Below are 21948 nucleotides of genomic sequence, written 5' to 3' on the forward strand. Positions count from 1 at the left end.
TATATAAATAAAATGTATAATTATTTTTATTACTATTATTATTATTATTATTATTAAATGTTAGCTTCTTTCAAATAACTTTCATCAAGCTAAAAAACTGATATTATGGGGAAAAAATACAAACATTTAGTCCCGAAAAAGCAGTAAGCCTTCATTTGAAAGTGAGTGTTTTGCTTCGGTTGACTGTATGTAGGTCAGAGGTGCTTTCCAGGTCTTGGACACTGGGTCAAGTTGCCAGAGGATGATATACTTAGAGTTTGGTGGATAACATCATGTTCTCACGGGTTGGTTTCTGGCATGTGAAAATTATCCAGAGCCCTAACTTACATGCCCTTTATAATCTGATTCCATTCCTAAACATGGTGAGCTCATCTCATACTGTTTTTGCTGCATGATGTTTTTACATAACTCTGTGAAGGAATTGGGGAATTGGACCGTATAGCTGTGCAGTAGAGTGATCAGTGTCTGCTCTCTTGTTACATTATATTATGTCTATGTATATTATGTCTGACTATTATCTTAGAGGAGATTTTAGAAAAGGTTTTGTTCTGCTACGTCCATCCTCCTAATCACATTGCTCAATCTTTTTGTCGGAGCCGGTTCACAACTGTCAGTGTAATGATGTATTTGATTGTAAGCCACACTAAATTACATTTCTGGTAGCGGAATCAGAGATTATCGTGCATATATTGTATATTATATCACTGGTGATTGCCGTGACAAAAAGCCGTTTTCGAGAGGATGACTGACCATTGGTAACACACACTGACACACGCACACACACACACACACACAAGCACACACACACACACACACACACACACACACACGTACTGCGCTGTAGATCCAGAGATCCACATAATTAAAAACACTTTTATTGCTAAATCCTCACAAACTAGCGCACATAACCTTGATAGGCTGGCAAAATGTAGAAATCTTGACTTCTTCACTCTGATTTGGATTCCGTTGAAGGTCTTACCTATCACATTAACGTCTATGGATTATACCGCTTTAGGAGAAGGCAGTGGTCATTTTAAATACATCACGTAATTAATCAATATTTTTCCTTTCCTTTTTGTAAAGTTGGGGAGATCTCAAATGTCTCTCTAGACTGAGAACAGAAGTTAATCAAATAAAGTGGGATTGAGCATATCAATCATCTGGTGTCTTCGAGGGTCCATGTTGACCGCCAGAGCACATGTCATCATTCATTTTCAGCCAATTTACTTGATGAATAAACAGCCCGACAGAGTGTTTGGCACCCTTTTTGCATTAACATAAATCTAATTTCAGGTGAAATATTCAAAGCTCACCTTTAACCCAAGTCGTTATGCTGGGACCGGAGAAACATCGTTCCACTGAGTGCTGAGGCAGGCTTTATTTGACTGCTAACAAACATATTTAACAAGAAACATTTCTGATCTTACTCCCGCTGGTTTGCACGGTTTCCTAAGACAAGCACTAATTTCCTTGTCATTTTTGTGACAATGCTATGATTATGTATTTTCATGAAATGGCTGTGATACATATTTAGTTCTGAGAATCAGGTTATGTAAAACTATTTGAGACGAGTTGCTTTGAGTGTATTCAGGTTGCATTATTTTGGTTGAGCCTTTAGGATCGCTTTGGTCGTCATGGTATCATTTGTTTTTTCGTATGTACAGATTTGATTGACACTTAATAGAACTTATGGAAATAATGAGAGTTGATATCCTCAGAACTAGATTGCCACCCTATGGCTTCGTTCACATTACAGAGCTCAATTCAGATTCTTCACCCGGCTCTGATCATCGTTCTGCTTTCATGTTTTGAAGTGATCTTTGTCCAATGACTTGCAAGACTCCATTAAAATATTGCCCAATTAACCAGATCTTGGTTCCCCATTACAGATATGACACTCCTAAACCATAACGTATGGCTCATAAAGAATTATTTTCATATCAGCTGATATTTAACTTTAATAGCTCTTCTGGGAGCTAAGTTGAACAAACTAAAGTAGTATGTGTGACTTTACACCTTAACATAACCGAGCTTACCAGTAAACATCTACTCCTTCTGAGAGATTTATGATTTCTTGCGACACAAACTCACTCGGTGAACATGAAGCATAATTCTGTATTCATTTTAGCTCCATGTAAAGTGCATATACGTGCTGTTTCCAAGATAAGGCTCGTCTTCCTTAATGACAGAGTTCACTTTTTCTTATATGATTTATTAAATCTGAGTTCTGCTGAGTGAATCATGACCTAATTCAGCAGAAGAACTCAGTAATATAGAAGGTTTTTTCGTGAGTGATCTGCACCTGCACAAAAAATAATGGAATGGAATTCGGGCCACATTTGCTTGTTATATAAACATATTTTAGAGACAGTTGTGGTTTGCTGTCGTTAAACTGCTGACATTGATATTGGTAGTCTTTAGCAATGATTTATAGACCACTTTGAGCTGTGAGCAACATATTTCAAATTTTCAGGTAAGAGGGGAAAATGTAAAACAATAGCAAGTAGTCAAGAGAGTCCAACCTGATGTGGAGTGGGAGTTAAAAGTGTGTACTGTCAACCCAAAGTGAGACCACTCATGAAAGCAAGCGCAGGGCTGTAGTAGGTGGTAGAAATGACACCCACTGTATTTTCACTGCATCGCCGTGTGCAATGTGCACACCAGCTGCTTCAGAAACATCCCGCAAAGGACATGTAGGTGGGAGGCGGGAGTAAAGCTATGGATCTGGGTTTCAGACTGAGACAATCAAAGGACGACTACAGAAAAGCCTGCAATATAGATCTTTATTTTGTCTATACTTATGAAAAATAAAAGACCGTGAGCTCAGCTGTTAGATTTCAGATGCTTGTACAGGATTCTCTCTATGAATGAATGAATGAATGAATGCATTTTATTTATATTGCGCTTTTCACAGACAGTAGTATCACAAAGTGCTGAACAGAGCAGACATTTAAAAGCATAAAAAACACAATGTGACCCAAGGGTCAATAAATGATCTACACAGAGAAAATTAAAAGATAAAATAAAAAATAATAAAAAATAAAATATGAATGTAAAACATATTTTAAGAGCAGGTCTAGGACATGGGTTTACTTTTACACAAACGCCAGCCTAAACAGGTGGGTTTTGAGCTGGCTTTTAAAAGTATCCACAGTATCTGCGAGGCGTAGAGTTGCAGGCAGAGCATTCCAGAGCCTCGGGGCCACTGCCTCAAAGGCTCGGTCACCACGGCTCTTAAATCGTGTGCGTGGGACTGACAGAAGACCTAGAGCGTTTGACCTGAGAGTGCGGGCGGGTGAATAGGGCCGAAGTAGATCAGCTACATAAGCCGGAGCCTGACCGCGAAGTGCTCTGTAAGTGATGGTGAGAATTTTAAAGTGTATCCGAGATGCTACAGGAAGCCAGTGGAGAGATCGGAGTACGGGGGTGATGGGAGACCGTCGATTTGTCCTGGTGAGTAATCTGGCGGCAGCGTTTTGGATGACCTGCAGACGGTTAAGAGCAGATACACTGAGTGATGTGAAAAGTGAGTTGCAGTCGTCACTGCGTGAAGAGATAAATGTGTGTATGATCATCTCTAGTTCAGGTGTTGATACTACAGATCTCAGTTTACTGATATTTCTTAGATGGAAGAAACATGACCTGGACAGCTGCTTAACATGAGGGTCAAACGACATGGATCGATCAAAGAAAATCCCAAGATTGCGCAGGTTGCAATGGGCATCAGAGGAGAGTGGACTAATAATCTGCCTGATCATGGGGACAAACTCCTCTGGAGCAATAACTAGGACCTCCGTCTTAGAGTCGTTGAGTTGCAAGCAGTTTTCTGCCGTCCAGTGACAGCATATCGTCGCAACAACAGCTCATTAACACCTATTTGACAAAAAAAGAAGCATTGAAGTGCTTTTTGTTTTGTTGCAACATGTGTTAGCGTACATGCAGTGGCTTTTTAATGAGTTTGCTGTCAGACGATCAAAAACTCTGCCACCAGGCATTTAGTCTCTTCACGATAACAGACTTTAGCCTCTGTGTTTGAATCCATCCTCTTCTCTGTGCAACTGTATATTAATCCTGACTCTTGCCGCACACGCTTACATCAGTGTGTGGAATATTTGCAAGTTATGATAACAATCACAACAGGCCACGGGAAACTAAGAGTGACAAAACGACTTTCTGGGATGACTGATATGGTAATAACAAGATAGCTTCAACTTTAATTGGCACAATGAGAACGGCTTTGTGACTGGGTTTGGCATCATGTAAAGTAGTGTATGTCTTCAATTTGTGCATTAAGACCACTGGGGCTCCATATTCATCTTAGATTGCTGATATTACATGGCTGATTGACCATGACGATCCTCCAGCTTTCAGATTATTTTGCCACGAGATGAAACTAAAATTGTGTCACGCTGTCCAATAAGCTTCCGCAGAGGCTTTCCGTCTTGCGATTCAACTTTGCATTACCGCGTCTGATGAATGAAAAGAAATGTCCTTGCTCTCAAAGTCACCTCCGAGCTCTAATGTGGTCACTTTTGCAGATTGCATGCGAGATCAGATTGGCTGGCTTTTATTTTTAGTGCTTGTTTTGAGGTAGTGAGTGGCTGTAAGGCACACACTGGTTGCAGACTTGACTGAGTATCAAATTGTCATTTTGAAAGTGACACGGTGCTGATTTGCCTGCCTGGCACTGAACGATTGGACATCACTGTTGACAAATGGGCAGTGGAACAAAACTGGCAGGATGCAAGGGAAGACAAAATGCCTTCAGCTAGAGTTTTTACCCCCCCCCCCCCCCCCCCCTATCTATTATCACAGCTGGAGAACAGCTAGTTAAAATTCCTTAATTTACTGGTCGCATAATTGTTTGCCGCCAACAGTTTCTCTCTCAAGCACACCTCCAACAGATATATATATATATATATATATAATCTGATTCTTTCATTTTATACATTTTTGGGTATGTAATGAAGCAGCCATTAAAAAAAAAACATGGCATCTTGGGGAAAGAAAAGCAGGCCTGAGTGGGTCAGTGGATGTTATTTCAAGACAACAAGGGATTAGAGAGGGAAGGATGAGCTGGCGATTGCTACAATTACTGCAAAGCAAACTGGGGATTTCAGTGCATTCACAGCCACCGCATGTACTGATGGCCACAGTCCCCTCTTCATTTTATCTTTATCAATGTTAAACTCATTCAGAAACAAAAACTTTGTTTGTTTGGTACAGTGTTAGATTAGTTTTCTGCATTCGTAGGTTTATTGATTGAAAAATATGTGTAAATAAAAACAAGGCTGCTACCCTACCAGATACGGCTTTGGCAGACCGTGGTTTCTGTCACATCATCCTGTTGAGGCCGAATGCATTATTCCATCCTTGCATTGCTCGAGAGCCAGAGTAAGAGTAGAACACCCATTCAGCAAAGGTCTGATCAGATCCTGGTGCCAGCCTCAGATTTTCAAAACAAACTCTGCAGTCAGAACGTGCCCCAGGAAACCCTCATCTTGCAGTGGTAATGCAAGATTGTTTATTGATTGCTCAAACTATTTATTGCTGAAATGATGCATGTAACTACTCTTATGGAGATCATTTCACATTGGGACATATGACAGATTTTCACAGGAGAAGATCACAAATTTATAAATCAATTTCAGTCCCATCTCTGGCTGTCCCACATGCTGTCTTGTCAACCGATAATAAGCAGCTGGAAATCTGAGGACACGAGGGACACCTGACCCACAGTAGCTCACCTTAAACTTGTGAGTGTGTGTGGCAGCACAGCCGCTCGCACCTCCCGTTAGGTGAGAGCCGAGGAACCAATTACCTGGAGATATGTCTCGGGGCCAAAAATATCATTGTCAGCTTGTCACAATGTGAGAACTGTGGGGGGGGGGGGGGGGGGTATTGGTAACATGACAGATTGTGTTATCTTTTAGTTCCCTCCCTTCTTCTGTGAAAACATGTTGTTCAATTAATGTTTTGTTGTTACCACCTCTTCAGGACACGTCACTGGAAAGTAAGTAAGTCTCAGTCAGACGGGATGCAGCGTCTTGCCCGAGAGAACTACAGCAGGGTGGAGGCTTGACAACAGGGTGAAACTGAAACAAGGTACTTCACTCTCTTTACACCACATTATCATGTTTCCTCTTGGCACAAAATAGTGACAGTAATTCACATTTTATGCAATAACAGATTTTTTTTTGGGCCACTTGGGGGCAGCGGAAGGAAGTTGTAAACATGCCACTGACTTAATACAACCTTTTATACGTCGATATGGCAAACTTGTCAGCAAACAGTTGATTATTTGCACACTCTGCAATACAGAGCATCTTTCGTGTTGATTTGAAATATTTCCGGCCACCTGGCAAATGTAAGTCCAATAGTAAATCTTCTTTTAGCTGTTGTTCTCTCCAAGTCCTGAGAGAAATATACGTCCTTAGACACTGAAGGTGGCACTCTGTTCTTCATAGTCAGCTAAATGTTATTAAAATCAGTAAATATCAAACGTCAGATTGAATCAGATACCAAGGGCTTTTCTCGAGTTGTACTATTTTGCACTGATGTTCAGCTCTCATGCAGGAAGGAAATCCATGGCAATCGAGGCAGAGATACCAATCTCTCTGCTGACAGTAGCTTCAAAAGAGCACAATGTAATACAGACACAAGATATGAGTTTGAGTAAAGGATATGTCTTTCTTTTTCCCCCCTGGAAAAAGTTGATCTCTTGCTCTCACTGTCGCCGTCGCTATCACTTTCACTCTGCCCACCTACACGTAAGTTCACAGGAGGTCGTCGATAGTCTGGGAAACGCACAGAATCACTGAAGTAGATAAGGCAGCCAGAGCAAAAGTGGGTACACCAAGAAAAAAGTAAATTACAACAGTTCATCACAAAGTAACCCCTGAAATGCACTGAACATCGCAGGTTGATGACATACAACCATATAAGATGATCTGTTCATGGAATTATTTTTATACAGGGATAGCACAGGAAAACAGGTCAGTAAGACATTGTTGTCATGGAGTCTATTAATTCAGTATCCTGCTGAGTTTGACTTACAACCCAATGAGTTATTTTGTTCTATTTTTATAGAATAGACTTAAATAAACGTGAAACAATGTGCTCATAGCAGACATGGCTATCAAATAGAACTGTAACGGTTGGCGTGTTGGCGCTTAACCATCACGGTACGGGGGTCACGGTCCGGTGCGCCACACGCAGAATACACGGCATGCAGATTGATGCATGTAATGTGGAACTAAAGTTTACAAGTGCGAGTTTAACCTGGACCCTTTTAGTCGTATATGCTGAGATTAGCACAATAAGGTGATTGGCGTGCGAGTCAGTCGGATTGTGACGCCAGAGCTGGAAGACCAGCCTGCAGTCTCCCAGTCGGCTACAATACCAAGACCGCAATAATTGTGTCGTAAGACAGGAACGGTGGTTTGAATATTTGGATATAGCAAGTACAATTTTTTATGATTCTATGTATTTTCAATTTCATAGTATAAGAGATGCAGTTTATAGCCTATTGTGACCCGTTTCCTTTGGGAAAGTGTTTATTCAGTGTCCGTCCATTGTAATACAGAAGTGTTTGAAATGTTTTTTGTTTTACCAAAGCTGCCAGTGGAAAAAAATGTGACCTCAGTCTACAGCAAGGAGATTATCTCTGCCTTTGACACAAGCACTTCTCTGATCAAAATCAATAAATCAAAGACATTTTCCCTGCTGTGCTGAACTTGCATCGAACCTTGACTCCAAAAACCGGGGTATGGCTCAAACAGTGACTTTCGTGTACCACTTCACTCCTGCTATCGAAACCGAAAAGCAGTGTCAGTCACAAGCTTATGCTGTGCTGGGAGTAAAAGCCATGAAGTCAGGAGTCTGAGTTGCCTTGGGGAATACCAAAAAAGGCTCGCTACTCCCGCAGACCTCCTTTTTATTACTGCGAGCGTATTTAAAACGTGCCCGGCAATAAGGGAGCGAGATGACTTTGCAGCCGCGTAACAGTGTGTACAATCAGCGTAAGCAGTGATGATCTGCTCAGGTAACCGTTTCATTCTCACAGGACATAAACTGATAGCAGCAGCTGACTGACAGCAGGATTTATACCCTGACACTGATATGTGCATCATTATGTATCGGCTTCCCTTGAAATGGAACAGACAGATATGCGTCTGCAGCTGTGCAAATTCCACAAGAGGTGCACTTGTATTCTTGAAGAGAGGATAGTGCTCTCTTTCAAAGGCAGCGTGTTTTATACACACATCTTTATGACACGGGAGACAAAGCAGAAAGACAGGGGTCCCGTGGACAGATGAGACATTGAGATGTATAAATGGAAAGGCCAGGTCCATTTGTCTTGTCACTAATGGACAGGACAGCCAATCAGTCAGTAATGACCCTCTCGCTTGTCTGAATAACAGTGTCATTATAATGATGAAACTAATGTAATGTCAGAATGTATTTAGTCTCTTGTCTGGTATTGTGACTGTGGGTCTGTTAATGACAAATGGCTGAGCTTGAATCTCATCAGGTAAAATGTTAGGTATCTGTAGGGAAAATAAGTTTCAAAAATATTGATCATTTATAATTATTTCATTCATTTTTCTGACATGCATTTGACTATTTTGTAAAATATATGATTGTGTCATGCTTAATGAAGGTGCTGTTTGTAATTTAGCACCAATACATAATTACTATATTCTCTGTGAGTAAAGAATTAAAGCAGACCAAACATTGAGACGATTTGCTTCCTCTCCTTCTGATTTTACAAAGTGTGCCACCACTTGGATGTATTGGATGAATTGGATGAATTGGATGGAATTACACCTGTTATCATTTGGCGAACGAGTGAAGGTGCGACCATGTTGTCTTCTTGGTATGTAGCGTCGGATGTTAAAGTGTGCCTTTTTCTACTTTTGTTCTACACATAACTAATGACAAATGTCTCAAATCTTGATTTGGAAGGTGTACAAAATTAGCTTTCTGTTTGTATTGTTTCAAAAGTGGTGAAAGGGATTTATCTTGTTGAACAAAAGGTGTGCAACTCATTAGGCGTTTTTTAGCTATCCATCTTATAAGCCTTATTTTTTGAAAACCCAGTGCAAAAATGGCATTGAACAACAGCCAAAGATGCAGAGAAAACAACACCAACATTGTAGGAAATGCGATCTTAATTCTAAGAAAAAAAAACAAATAAACAAAAAACAGTTTTAACAAGGTAACACAATTCATTTTCATAATAGTGTTTCTTTGTATTCTTGTTAGGATATTTTAGAGCCGGAGTGCACAAATGGCTCAGGCACGTACCGTCAAGATAACCTGTGTCTTTCGATCAGCTCCTGCAGTTGGTTAATGCTCATGTATTTGGGTTTTTAACTCTCCCGGATATCAGTGAAACATTATTCTTCAGTAAACGATTCTAAGAGCACAAAGAATTAAGAAGAGGAATATGCAGAATAATGAGTCTGAGAAACTAAAGAGGTAAGACTTTCCATCCAATTTTTCTGTTTGCTTTTACTTGGAGCATTAAAGCTTAAGCCCCCTCATCATGATACATATTAACCATAGAGATGGAGACACTGCACTTATTCAAGGAGTCATCTGAATTTGCGAAAAGCGCTGTACTGCATTAAGTAGTGTCTCCTGCTTTTATAACCATTTATTTTGTACAGGGGAAAGCACTTCTCTCTGCTGGCTTTATCAAACACACCGACTTTTTAGTAGTTGTGCAAAAATAATAAGTGCTTTGAGGCAGGCATGTTTTGTCCTGAACGAGAAGACATCTAGGTGCTAGAGAAACTGTCTTTCCATCAGTCACGGTCAGTGTCCTGTCACAGTGCATTTTTAGATGTAACCAAACTGTTCGTCTGACTTTGCTGACATGGTCTTTGTTCCGTGGACCGCGATATCAAAAAGAGCACGAGGTAGAGGAATGCAGCTCCCTGAGAGGTGAGCCTTTCTAACCCCGGCACAATAAAGTGAGGCATCACAATTCAACAGGCCGCTCCAGTCTGTACACAGTGATTTGTTCAGCCATGCGTCACTGTCACCCACATTCTTTGTGCCATCCCATTTCTGTCTTGTCGTAAATACTTCAATCACAGCATGTCTCCCTTCGAGGAATAGCACTTTCTTGAACCAAGGCGGAGGCCAGGGCAGTTTCACATTTCAGCCAACAGCTCATCCATCAGATTGAGCAATAATGGCACCTTCTGTGTCCTGAGAACAGTTTTCATGTGAGGACTTGACTTTGCGTGAACAACAACAGTTTATCAGCAGGCGCCAGAGCCGCACGACATGCTCCACGTGCGTCTGTAAAATCCATTTAAAATAAAGTACAATTTGAAAATGGTTAATGTGCAGCTACTGCGCGCCATGTACTCTACAAAGATGGACATAGAGAGGTGTGATAAAACCCATTGGTTTGCATTGGAGGCGTTTTGAAGCTCAGACTTGTGGCTTGGGGTCAGTGCAAATCTTTTCCATTTAGAGCAGGGGTGGGCAATTCTTTTTCCCAAGGGGCCACATGAGAAACAGGGACTGTTGTGGAGAGCCGGACCAATAGACTGAACTCAATCCTGCTCAATATTATTCCACCTCTTTAATAAAAGCAGTATGTTGTATGGTTTTTATAAGCTGCGAGTGGTAAGAGTAAATGTCAGTGGTGGAATGTAACTAAGTATATTTGCTTAAGTACTGTACTTATGTACAAATTCAAGGTACTTTACTTGAGTATTTGTATTTTATTTAACTTTGTACTTCTACTCCACTACATCTCAGAGGGAAATATTGTCCTTTTTACTCCACTACATTTGTCTAACAGCTTTAGTTACTAGTTACTTTGCACATTATAATTTTTCAAAACTTCCCGGCGTTCCGAACGTTCCCGGTGTTCCGGGATGATCAGATGGAGTTATGATGGTAGCAGTCGCCCAATTGCAGATTCAGCTTGAGCAAAACCTTTGTCTATTGTGTTCAAATCAGGCCCATAGGAGTTACATTCTATTAGAATGTAAAGAAGCTACATTGTACAGAATGATTCTATTGAAGTTATTCCTTTTTTAAATGTTTTAGACGAGTCACTTTTCACTTTAAAAGAGTGATTATAGCTGATTTAACTTACAGACATGAGATTGATCTTCTCATGTCACTCTCTTTATACAATGATATAAATTCATCCCCGTTTTATTGATATCTTACGAAAAGTTACTCCTTCATTTTTCAGTATCAGTATCAGTTTTCTTTGCAAAATGTAGTGAAGTAAAAGTAAAAGTCAACAGAAATATAAATAGTAAAGTGAAGTAGAGATATAAAAAAAAATGTAGCTCAAGCGCAAGTTCAGTCAGGAAGACACTCACTAGTAATCTCTGTCTTTCCTCTCCTTGTAAATACTCTATCAGCTGATTGGGGGCGTGCACTTTTAAGTAACCAACCAGATTCGGCACACCGGGCCCTCAAGCCAATCATATCGTTGCTGTCAATCTTTAAATAGTGTTCTCCTCTCTGCTGCTGTCAGGTGTCATTTCAGCTAAGCAGATGCAACCCTCCTCCACCCCAGTCGCCTCCAGTCAGCATCACAGTCGTGCTCCTGATGCATCATCAGATAGCAGCGACTCCTGTCAGCACCACCACCAGTGTCTGGACTCCAGGGGGGATTAGGCCTGTTGGACCTCAGTATCCCTACCCTCGGTGATAGTACTTCAGGATGGAGTCCAATCGCCAAAGACTTTGCACTTTTTCATATTTGACGCTTGTATAATAAATCATTGTTAAACTTATGAAACAAGTCTCTCCTGATTGAAACAACTTAAGTACAGTAACGAAGTATTTCTACTTCGTTACTATACACCACTGCTAATTTCCCAATGACCTCCCGCGGGCCGGACGGCAACAGCTCGCGGGCCGGATGTGGCTCAGGTCTGATTTAGAGCTTTCAAATAAGGAGTGCTGGGTGTTTCCTTTCACACTCCACCTGCCTGCTAGCTCCTTAACTACAGCTAGCTACCTCTCCCCATAACATCACACCCAGCGGACACTTGAAGTAAGTTTATAGGGACTGACTCTGTATCGGTCTCAGTCAGCCAACAACCATCATTTGAGGACATTGCAGTAAGCAGTGTCATAGTTGCATACGAGTTGAATGTAACTTAAAATACCTTGGACCCTTGAATCATCTCTGCACTGTGGTTCAACTTTATTAGAAAAGGTTCTGCTTGACAGCATCAATGCGTTATCATTCGTCTCTCGTGTCAGAGCAGTGCGCCACAGATGAATGGCTTTACATACACCGAAAGGTCATCCCTTCCGAGAAAAAAAGATTGGACATCGCAAGCCAGAAGTGCACTTTCAAAAACGGGCAAATACTATTATTCGCACAGTCACACTTTACAGATATAGGAAGAAATCTTTGTCGACCCTATTTGTCAAGATGAGGGATGCATCCAGTGTTAATCGAGTGAAGAGTAGCGCCATGTTTTTTTTATATTGGCACAATCAGCTGTCCTGGCCTCATTATTTAGAGTGCAAAACAAAGATGTTGCCCCCCTGTCCCTGCTCAATTCAGGAAACATAAAACTGAAACAATGTCTTTAGAGGAGAAGCGAGAGAGACCAGACGGGGACAGAAAGCACTGTGCTTTGTTTGTGGCTGTGCTTCAGTGGGGGCAACCTCCAGAGAAAAACCCAGCGGTAAATCTCAGATTGAACATGTGACACATTGGCATGGCGCTGCCATTAAATCACAGGGTAAGATATGTCCGTCCACACACTAAAATAATTTCCCCCAAGGGTGTTGGTGCCTTGCATCGTGCAAAATAGTCAAACCAATCAGTGCATCACGTGTATGGACATACCTGCTGTTGTCAAGGAAGTCATTTCAGACTGAATAGTATGAAACAATTAAACTATAGCCATATAAACGTAATGAATTTGCTGAGCTGGTAAGATCATAGAGAAAGTTTACTGTAGCTTACATTAAGTTGTGGATGTTATTTTACTAAATGAGGATTATTTCTGTCTTGATGCAGTTCTACCAATTTGTTTTAGCCTCTTGTCCTTAACCATCATATCCTTTTAGTCTTTAATTTGGAAGAGTGGTCAGATTAAAGGCTAGAGTTCAAATGGAATAGAAAATGGCAAAAAAAAATCCTTTACCTGAAGTGACTTTTTAATAGGATTTTGAGACGTGAAAGGTACTTTAGTTTTGCTGTGACTATAACCTTACATACCTGTTTCCTCAACAACACTGGTGTGAAGACTTGTCATGGGTTTATTTAGTCTACAAAGCCTCTCCTTTAAGAATGGAGGCTTTACCTCACACATAAATTAGTATTAAATAGACTTATAAGACAAATTGATTCTACAATTTATTACAATAACATTAACTGAGCATTCCCAATACAAACCTTGTAAATTAATCTATAAATAATAGAGCCTTTCACTCTGCCAATCGTTTATTTTCCCAACCACACTTGATAATCATGCACAGTCACAACTCTTGGGCCCATTTTCCCTCCCCCACATGTAGTTAAGTCACTTTTCATTTCCCCCTGAAAGTTAGTGGTTGGTAGCTTTATTAACATTGAATATTCTGGACCACTGCACAAGAACCTCCATAACAAACATATTTTCCTTTCTTTTGGTCTTTATTGGGTAAACAAGAAATACTTTGACTTCCCTTGTGGCCTTCACAAGCAGAAATAATTTAGTTAATTGAAGTAAGTAATCAGTACTTTATGTTTGGAAAATGAGTTACAGTTTGATTGTTTACATGCCTCAGGGTGTTCTATATCTACAGACATTGGAGCTACAGTGTAAGGAGGGGAGAAAAGCCTTTGTATCTAATGCTTGTTTCCCCCTCATAATGCCCATTAAAACAGGGAATTGTGGTCATTTAATCTAGTGTGGTTGACAAAATTTAACCACCCTTTATAATCCATTTCCTCTTGTCAACTAATTCATATGAATTTATAGTTTCCTCTTGAGGACAATCCATTATTTGTTTTCTGTATGCAGATGTCAAATTCCAATGTATAATGCACAAAATGACTGGTTCAAGGATAGTGTGAAAGCTTGAGAGAACGACGGCAGATGACCGTAGTCGTGGTTCTTTGGACAAAAATTTGATGAAGGAGGTTCCCCGTGCTCCGTTAATATCCTCTTTGACTGATAGCTTGCACAGCAGACAGCAGCTTAGTGCGGCAAAGCCTCTTATTTTCTTGTGAATTGCTCGCTCTAGAATTGATAACCTGCATTAAAATTCATTAGACTGCTAACAGCGTGAACATTTGCATGAATTAGTTGTTTTTTATGTTTAATTTACGATTGACCAGCAGTGCCTGTTGGAATACAAAAGCATTGCAGAATAGATTTGCATTTGCGTTTTAGGATGCGTTGCACAAAGAAAGTGCTGTAGACTAACTGATGCAACGGACACATATTGATAAGATGTAGGAAAAGGTCATAATATGCAGGTTATATCGAGGTTATGTGTGTACTTTGTGTATTGGTGCATGGTGACGCATCATTATCAGTATTTGAAGATGACAAATTTTCCGATTCATTGCAATCTTGCTAACAGTTTAGCAACGAAGGAGACGGGCAGTTCAATAAAAATGAAAGCAGAAAAATCCAAATTGCAGTGAATCAACTGTAAAGCTTTGTCCCACCTGCATGCAGGGTGTGCTGTTGATGGACACTGCTGTTCTGCAACTGGGTGCTCAAACCGAGACGAAGGAGCTATACTCATGAAGAGAAGTGGAAGAATTGTGCATGATGAGTTTGGAAAAACCAAACGTAACGTAACACATCCTTGTAAATAAATACTTTAGCTTACTATTTATGTTTTTAAATGTGAAATAAGCAGCAAAGTAACACATTGATGGTACAAAACGTTTTAGCAGAGGCGCTTGGCCATTGACACAGCTGGATAAAATGTCACACCTGTCTTTGACTCGGCCCCGCTGAAAAAACTTGATATGCATGGATTCAGCTGAAAAGGTTGCTGTGACCTCGTCCAGGCTCACATCTAGTCCTTCCTGTTAATATTAATCGTGTGCTGATAAGATTAGATATGTCTTCTTATAGCTATGATACAGTATGTCGACCTATATGTTCTATTTAACAGTCTGATTCCAAGGAAGGGAGGGGTCGTCACAGTATAAACATCGAGTAGCTGTGCTATTTAGGCAGTAATTCTTTTTTTGTAAACAATATCTCAGGGTCATCTGATATTGCTTAAAAGTCATACTTGAATAACTTCCTATCCTCTTATTTTTTTACCTTGTCTTCATATACACAACTGAAATGCAAAGCAGTAGTTTACCTCTTGTTTTTCTTACCATTGTAATATCCTGAGTGGTCAATCTGCCGTTTTCATTTTTTTATTATCCCATGAAGGTCATTTTCTTGCCATGAAGATTATTTTTTTATTGTCATTCGGTATAAGCGAAGGGAAAAGTGAAACAGGCAGCCCTGTCACACTTTTATCCAATGACTAAATACAGAACTCATACATGTGTCATGAAGAAATATAGCAGTATATACTTTGTGTTCAGTTCTGCTCACCACAGGCATCAATAAACATTATCCACTCCAGAAAGTCCTCATTTGATCTTGCATTTGTCATTATTTCAATGTCAAAAATGCTACTGCTCACAAATGAATTTCAAGATCTTAAATTGACTTTATTCATTTAAAGGCTCTAGCTAAAAGCAAATCTATCTTGTTTGGTAACCTGGCTCTGTATCAACATCATTTTACATCTGTTATGGCTCCTCTTGCCCTTAGAAATTCCCGGTGATGTGATTTTTAGAGGACCAATTGAATAGAAGACAAAGTATAAAGAGAAAGTGAGTGAAATACAATAAAATGATCTTAATTTACAATTTAGACATGCCATGGTCGTTAAATGACATGCTCCTTTGACAACAAGGCCACGAGGATGATTCTTTCTTTCTTCTTTTTGCAGCAAACTATATTGTGACACGACTTTTCTTTATATCACGGAGCAGTGACATGATGACAGATTATGACACATACTGCAGTCCAGTGGAGCGATGATACTTAAGTTGTGTCCCTTATTTGCTTCTGCATTTAAGAAGATATTAATGAAACCATAGTCACTTTTAGAGTATGCATTTTCTTAATATTCAGTTATATTCTATAAAATAACCTGCAGCATAAAGATAGCACTGCAGTTATTGTAGTGTCTAAGCTTGTTTACTTAAAGTGCATCAAATGATTGACACAGCTTAATCCATGCACGCTTAACCGTCGCAAACACGCCCACTTCTGCTGGCAGGAGCTTCTAAGCACAGCTCTCACACGAGAATTGAAAATGCATAATAGAATAGGTTTGGACGTTGTCATTTCTGCGAACAATGAGCGTGAACATCTTGTCTGCCTCTGTGCGTTGTGTTGTTCTTTATCAATTCCCACAGAGATAAATTAAATGTCATTATGTTATTAATAAAGTGCCCACAGTACATGTGGACCAAAAGTGAAGAGAGTGCTTCTCATTACTTCTGTTACTGTAATGGCACATCCGCATTAATTGAAACAAGTAGTGCCGCTGCGCTGTTCGCTTTGGGCGTGGCTGTTATTAATGTTATTTGATGGGAGCAGAGTGAAGGACACACACAATCTTTGTGATTTGCTTTCATTATTCTAAAAGCTGAAGTAGCGTGTAGCAGAACTTACGTTATTGCTGTGTTGAACTGCTCGCTCAAAGTAATTTCTTTAATGCCAGACAAAAGGCTCTGTAATTTGTGCAGGCCGTTAATTCTTCATTCATTATTTATGAGACGCTCTGGCTCCTGCAAATATTTATTTGCATTAGTCATTTCAGTTTTACAGATTGGACTTGATAGACTTCATTCAATGACGGCGACAGTAGAAAGGTATGACTGGCTACTCTTTTTAACAAAAGCAATCAGGGCTCTTATTTCTGCATCACATAACGCGTTTTATTAAATATTTAGTTTTGCCACTCATTTTTTAAAATGTTTTAAACTTTATATGATGTTTATTTAGCTTGTATCCAAAGCTTTTATCCAAAGTTACTTAAAATAAGTGCATTCAACAATTGCAGGAATCATGAAGTACATCATCTTCATCAAATATGCAGATTTATTTTAACTGCTACATTTTAGAGACATTAAGACGTACGTGGGCTGAAGCTAGCTTAGCACACTTGTACATGGAAGGTCAACATCTGTCAAATTTAACTTATTGTCTGCATTTTTCACAAACTTTATCTGTTTGGTTTGCATGTATAGCCTTTTCAAAGCAGGAATTCTGTCAGCTACTTCTTGTAGTGTAGTCAAGATTTCCTCTGAGCTTTTTTCATTGGTCACCGTAAGACGCAGTGTGCAATGTAAATTTATTGCAACAGCATCTTTGAGGTCGTCTGAGCAGCTGCTTATGTAAAGCACAAAGGACCCAGCTGATGCAATAAGTATTTACTGGAGCACAGAACCAAATTTCCTCTCTGCTGGAAATTCAATATGTAACAGTTGTCATTTCCAATTACTCAGACTGAGTAGGTGGCAGGTGATTGACCCTGTAAAAACAGTTTGTGCCTGAAGACGTGTGAAACCAGCCAACAACAATGATAATGGACAGCATGCAGTGGCCTGCCTCTGTCCCCGGTGCTTCTGCTGCATTGGAAGCATCTTTGCTTGTGTGGCACGTAGCTGCTTGTTTTCAATTGATCCTGCTTTTTTCCTCGTTAAATATTATACAGCAAATCTTATATCTGAAGTACAGGGAATCCTTTGTGAAACCCACAGTAATACGAGCACAATGATTAATACTATTAGTAAGTGTAAACGTGTTTGTGCAAGCAGACATTATTAACATATGGGAAGGATGAATCAGGGTACCAAAACCGGTTCATGGCTTTGGCAATGAAAAACGGAGTATGTCTGTTCTGGCAGTGAATCACTATGTTTTGTTTCGTGCGTTTAGAAATTAGAAAATGCTGTTTGGCTTCATACTGTTGTAGCCTACGGAGTGTATTTCTGCAGGTCTAACCGTCTAAAACAGCCTGTTTCAAGGTATCAGATTCTAATTAAACAAAATATTTCTCATCAAATAAACGTGGCCTAGTTGTGATTTTTCAGTCGTATTTTACAGGCAATTAAACACACCAAACTTCTATCAAAAACAGCATGCATGTAGCAAGGAGAGAAAGCAATGCATGTAATTTGCAGAAAGTATATTGCTGTCGGTGGTGGGGTTCATTTTCACAAGTATGCTGGGAGGTGTCAGACGTCCGGTTGGTTACATTTTTGAGCATCAACAAAAAAATCTCTCTCCGTTCAGGAGACGGAGAGGCCATTTGTGTTCAGGCGCATAATGTTTCGTGAACAGTATCTTTTTATAGAGTGCTCGTTAGACTAGTTTGGGAATCTGTTGTTTGTAGATGATTATGTATGTCCATGCCAGACAATGCTTGGGGGGGGGGGGGCAGTGATCCCAATTTGGTGTACTTTTTTTTCCTCCTGTATTTATGATTCATTAAATTTCAAATAAAATGAAGAAAATGCCACATTAATCTGGTGAAATACACGTGCAGGTGCTGCTGCAATCTCCGATCTCCTGCATCAAATGTGGTGCAGCAGTTATTTCGTCCTGTGTGTTTTAGACCTGAGCCCACCACCTTTATAGATAATTTATCAATGCAAGTGCTTTGGCATCAGCTAAGAGTTGTGTGTGCCCACGAGTAAACGAGTGCATTCTCAGATACTATTGGCTTTCACACTGTGAAGTTTCCCGATGGCTATCAGGAAATTTGGTGCTCTAATTGATTTGGATCAATTACAGCTGACTCCTGGTTGTCATCAAGACGAGAGGATCAATATTCTAACTCGTGCCAAGAGAGGTCAAAAGCATTTTGCACGCAAACTGCGCTGCAGATGTGAAGTATGGCCATGCAGAAGATGCTTGTCGAATCAACACTTAACAGGCTACAACTTAAAATTGAAACAAAAAAGCCTTTTACCGCCGTACAATTATTGGTTAATGTACCAATTAATTTCAAGTTAAAAGAAAGAAAGAAACCGCGCTGGCTGATATTTGTAACTTAATTAGCAACGCTCGTTAGAGCGGCAGCTTAAGACGTCACAAATCTCCAAAAACTGCTGAAGCTCCAACGACAAATGAAAATCAGCTGTTGTGAGACTAGAACCACGGCCTTGAAACTAGAAACTGGATAAACATCAACTAGCATCCATTATAGGCCATGCAGATGGATATCAGAACACCGAAGCCAAGTGGGCTGAAAACGACCTTGAATGGGGGATGTGGTAATGGATCACTCTCTGTATAAGTAGTCATTTGTGCTCTGGAGATGAACATTAAAAGGACAAATCTGTGCCATTTAGTACTGTGCCATGCTAGAGATGACTAACCGACAACACATTACAGGTTTTTTACTGCTGGAATAATGGCAGAGGCTGGGTCAAATTTTGGTGGCATTTTATATTTTTGCAGCATCAGCACCTTTTTAGACCGGAGCAAAGCATCGCATTCGCTCGAGCAGCTTACAGAAGTCATATGTGCCATGTCACCTGGCCATCAGTAGATCAAAACAAAACAAATCACATTCAATGGATCACCTTTCAAACGTGGTGGTCCATTTTGATTTAGGCTGTGGTCTCCTCATAGGCCCATACGGTTCTAAACATCCTCACACTGACACTTGCTGGCTTTTTTTGTGTCTCCCACAGTCAACACAGTCGTCCTTTGGTCTACTGTGCTTTTCCCATAATAGCACAGATGTTCCAAAGCACCCTTGTAACCATGACACAGGTCTGTAGCATCGTAGTTCACTTGGAAAAAGCTCTCGGTCCAGCTGAGCTTATCAAAGGACTGGAGGCATAAAGAAGCGGTTAGAGAAGCTTCGTCAGCATTTCCTTTCAACGTCTCCAAAGGCAAGTTTATTTATATAGAAACAAGCAACAAGGCAATTCAAAGTGCTTCACATAAAACGTAAAATGCTTCGAGACAGAGTGCAAAAGAAACGCATCATAAAAGGACATTCAAATACAATTAAAGACAAGTCATTACAGAGCCAAGAGAACAGAGAATTATAACGAGCTGTAATGGAATAAAACAGGTATAAAATACAATAATAAAAGTAAGAGTGCAGTGGAAAACAGAAAAGCTTTCTTTATGACTATTTTCTGACAAATTGAAACATTAGAATGCAGCTGGGTGCAGTGACTGCATGCAGCGTCTGAGAAGTCGTGTCCTCACAGCAAAGTTGCCGGCTTTTCTCACGTTTGTATTTTTAAATAAAAAGCAGCGAATGTATTGCTCGCTAGCTTTGAAGCTAATAAGATGCATGCTATGATGCCACGTCTATAATGCATTATAAACATATTTCCACTGAACTATAGTCTGCTTATACTGTATAATTATAGTCATAAGTACTCTCTAGTGCCTTGTAACAATAATCATAACAGATTATAAATCATTTTATCATGACTTGTACAATCAAGTATCATACTACTTTGTAATTCCTACTCACAAACTGACATTTTGTGACAGCAAGGATCATAGTGTAGGATAATTCCTATGGATACAACACATCATCTTCTTTTGTTATACATTATATCAGGAATTGTAATAATATGACAACAAGTCACACGTGGCCATTGTATGCTTTTAGTCAAGCATAAATACGTTTTATAACAATTTGTGTGCATACATTTAATTATCTTTTTATTTCACTTTGCTTAAAGCAAACAATGAGCACTTATCACATTATAATTCATTATAACACTGACTACAATGCATCATAAGAAGATTAGAAAAGTATTACATAAGCATGCTTATAATGCATGTAAACATGGGCGTCATAAAAATGAATGTGTACATTTTTTAATTGAATCTGGGGAACTCTGAGAGCTAAATGAATGGGCTAGCTCTATGAAGAACTTTGTCCCTGACGCACTAAGGACAGTCCGCCCTGGTTTACAGTCGCGCTGGGAGCAGGGGGTCCCCGTCCCACGAGAGGGATCCTCCCACATCGAGCGGCCGTCACTGACCCTCCACATTGAATCTCTGGTCAGACTGCGTGAACGGCCACAGGAACTGTCTTGGTAATATACTAAGGAAACACTAAAATGCTACATTTCAGTCAGACAGTAGGTTTAGCTGAGCTGCTATAAGCTGTTTTGCTTGTTTCCAGGCTTTGTGCAAAGACAGGCCAAACACAGACGCATGTAAGATGTCAGATAAACACATTACACTAAATGTTTGAGTTCCTTTAAAAATGTAAGTGGGCAATTGTCTTTGCGGTCTAATTAGACACATGGATCTGAAAGCAATGAACAATGAGGATGAGTATCATAAGGGAAGGTAACCAACAGTGAATTGTCTGCATGTGAGTGATACTTATTGTTGCACTCTTTCCCCATTGGACTCTTTACTGTGTGGCACATGCAGCAGATTGGGAAGAATACAAACAAGAGGGGATTCATTAAGCTTAAGCATATGTTATGTAATGTACACATGAGAATATAAATAAAACATTACTATTCATTCAAGCATATTCATAACGGGTACAGCGACTGCAATTATTTCATTCACTTAACCCAGATGAAAGAAAGACAACCGTCTACACTGAGGGGATACTATCCGCAGTGGAAAAGGAAATAAACTAAAAGGACCTGGTACCAAGAGTGAGTCTCGTCGAACCAAACCATGCAGTGTAAATGAAGCAATACACCGACTGTGTCACAGTCACTGGGTACTCGATTTAAAAGTCCAGCAATAAGCAGCCCAACGAGAGAACATGCTCTCCCTCACATGAACGCCGACACAAAGACACACTCACTCATAAATACAGACTCCCACACAGAGCAGCATGCAGTTCCACACAGAATAACAGCAATAGCAGGGCTTCTATTAGAAATACCGACATACTATAATATACTCC

This window comes from Melanostigma gelatinosum (genome assembly GCF_949748355.1).
Source record: "Melanostigma gelatinosum genome assembly, chromosome: 7".
In the NCBI taxonomy this organism is placed as follows: Eukaryota; Metazoa; Chordata; class Actinopteri; order Perciformes; family Zoarcidae; genus Melanostigma; species Melanostigma gelatinosum.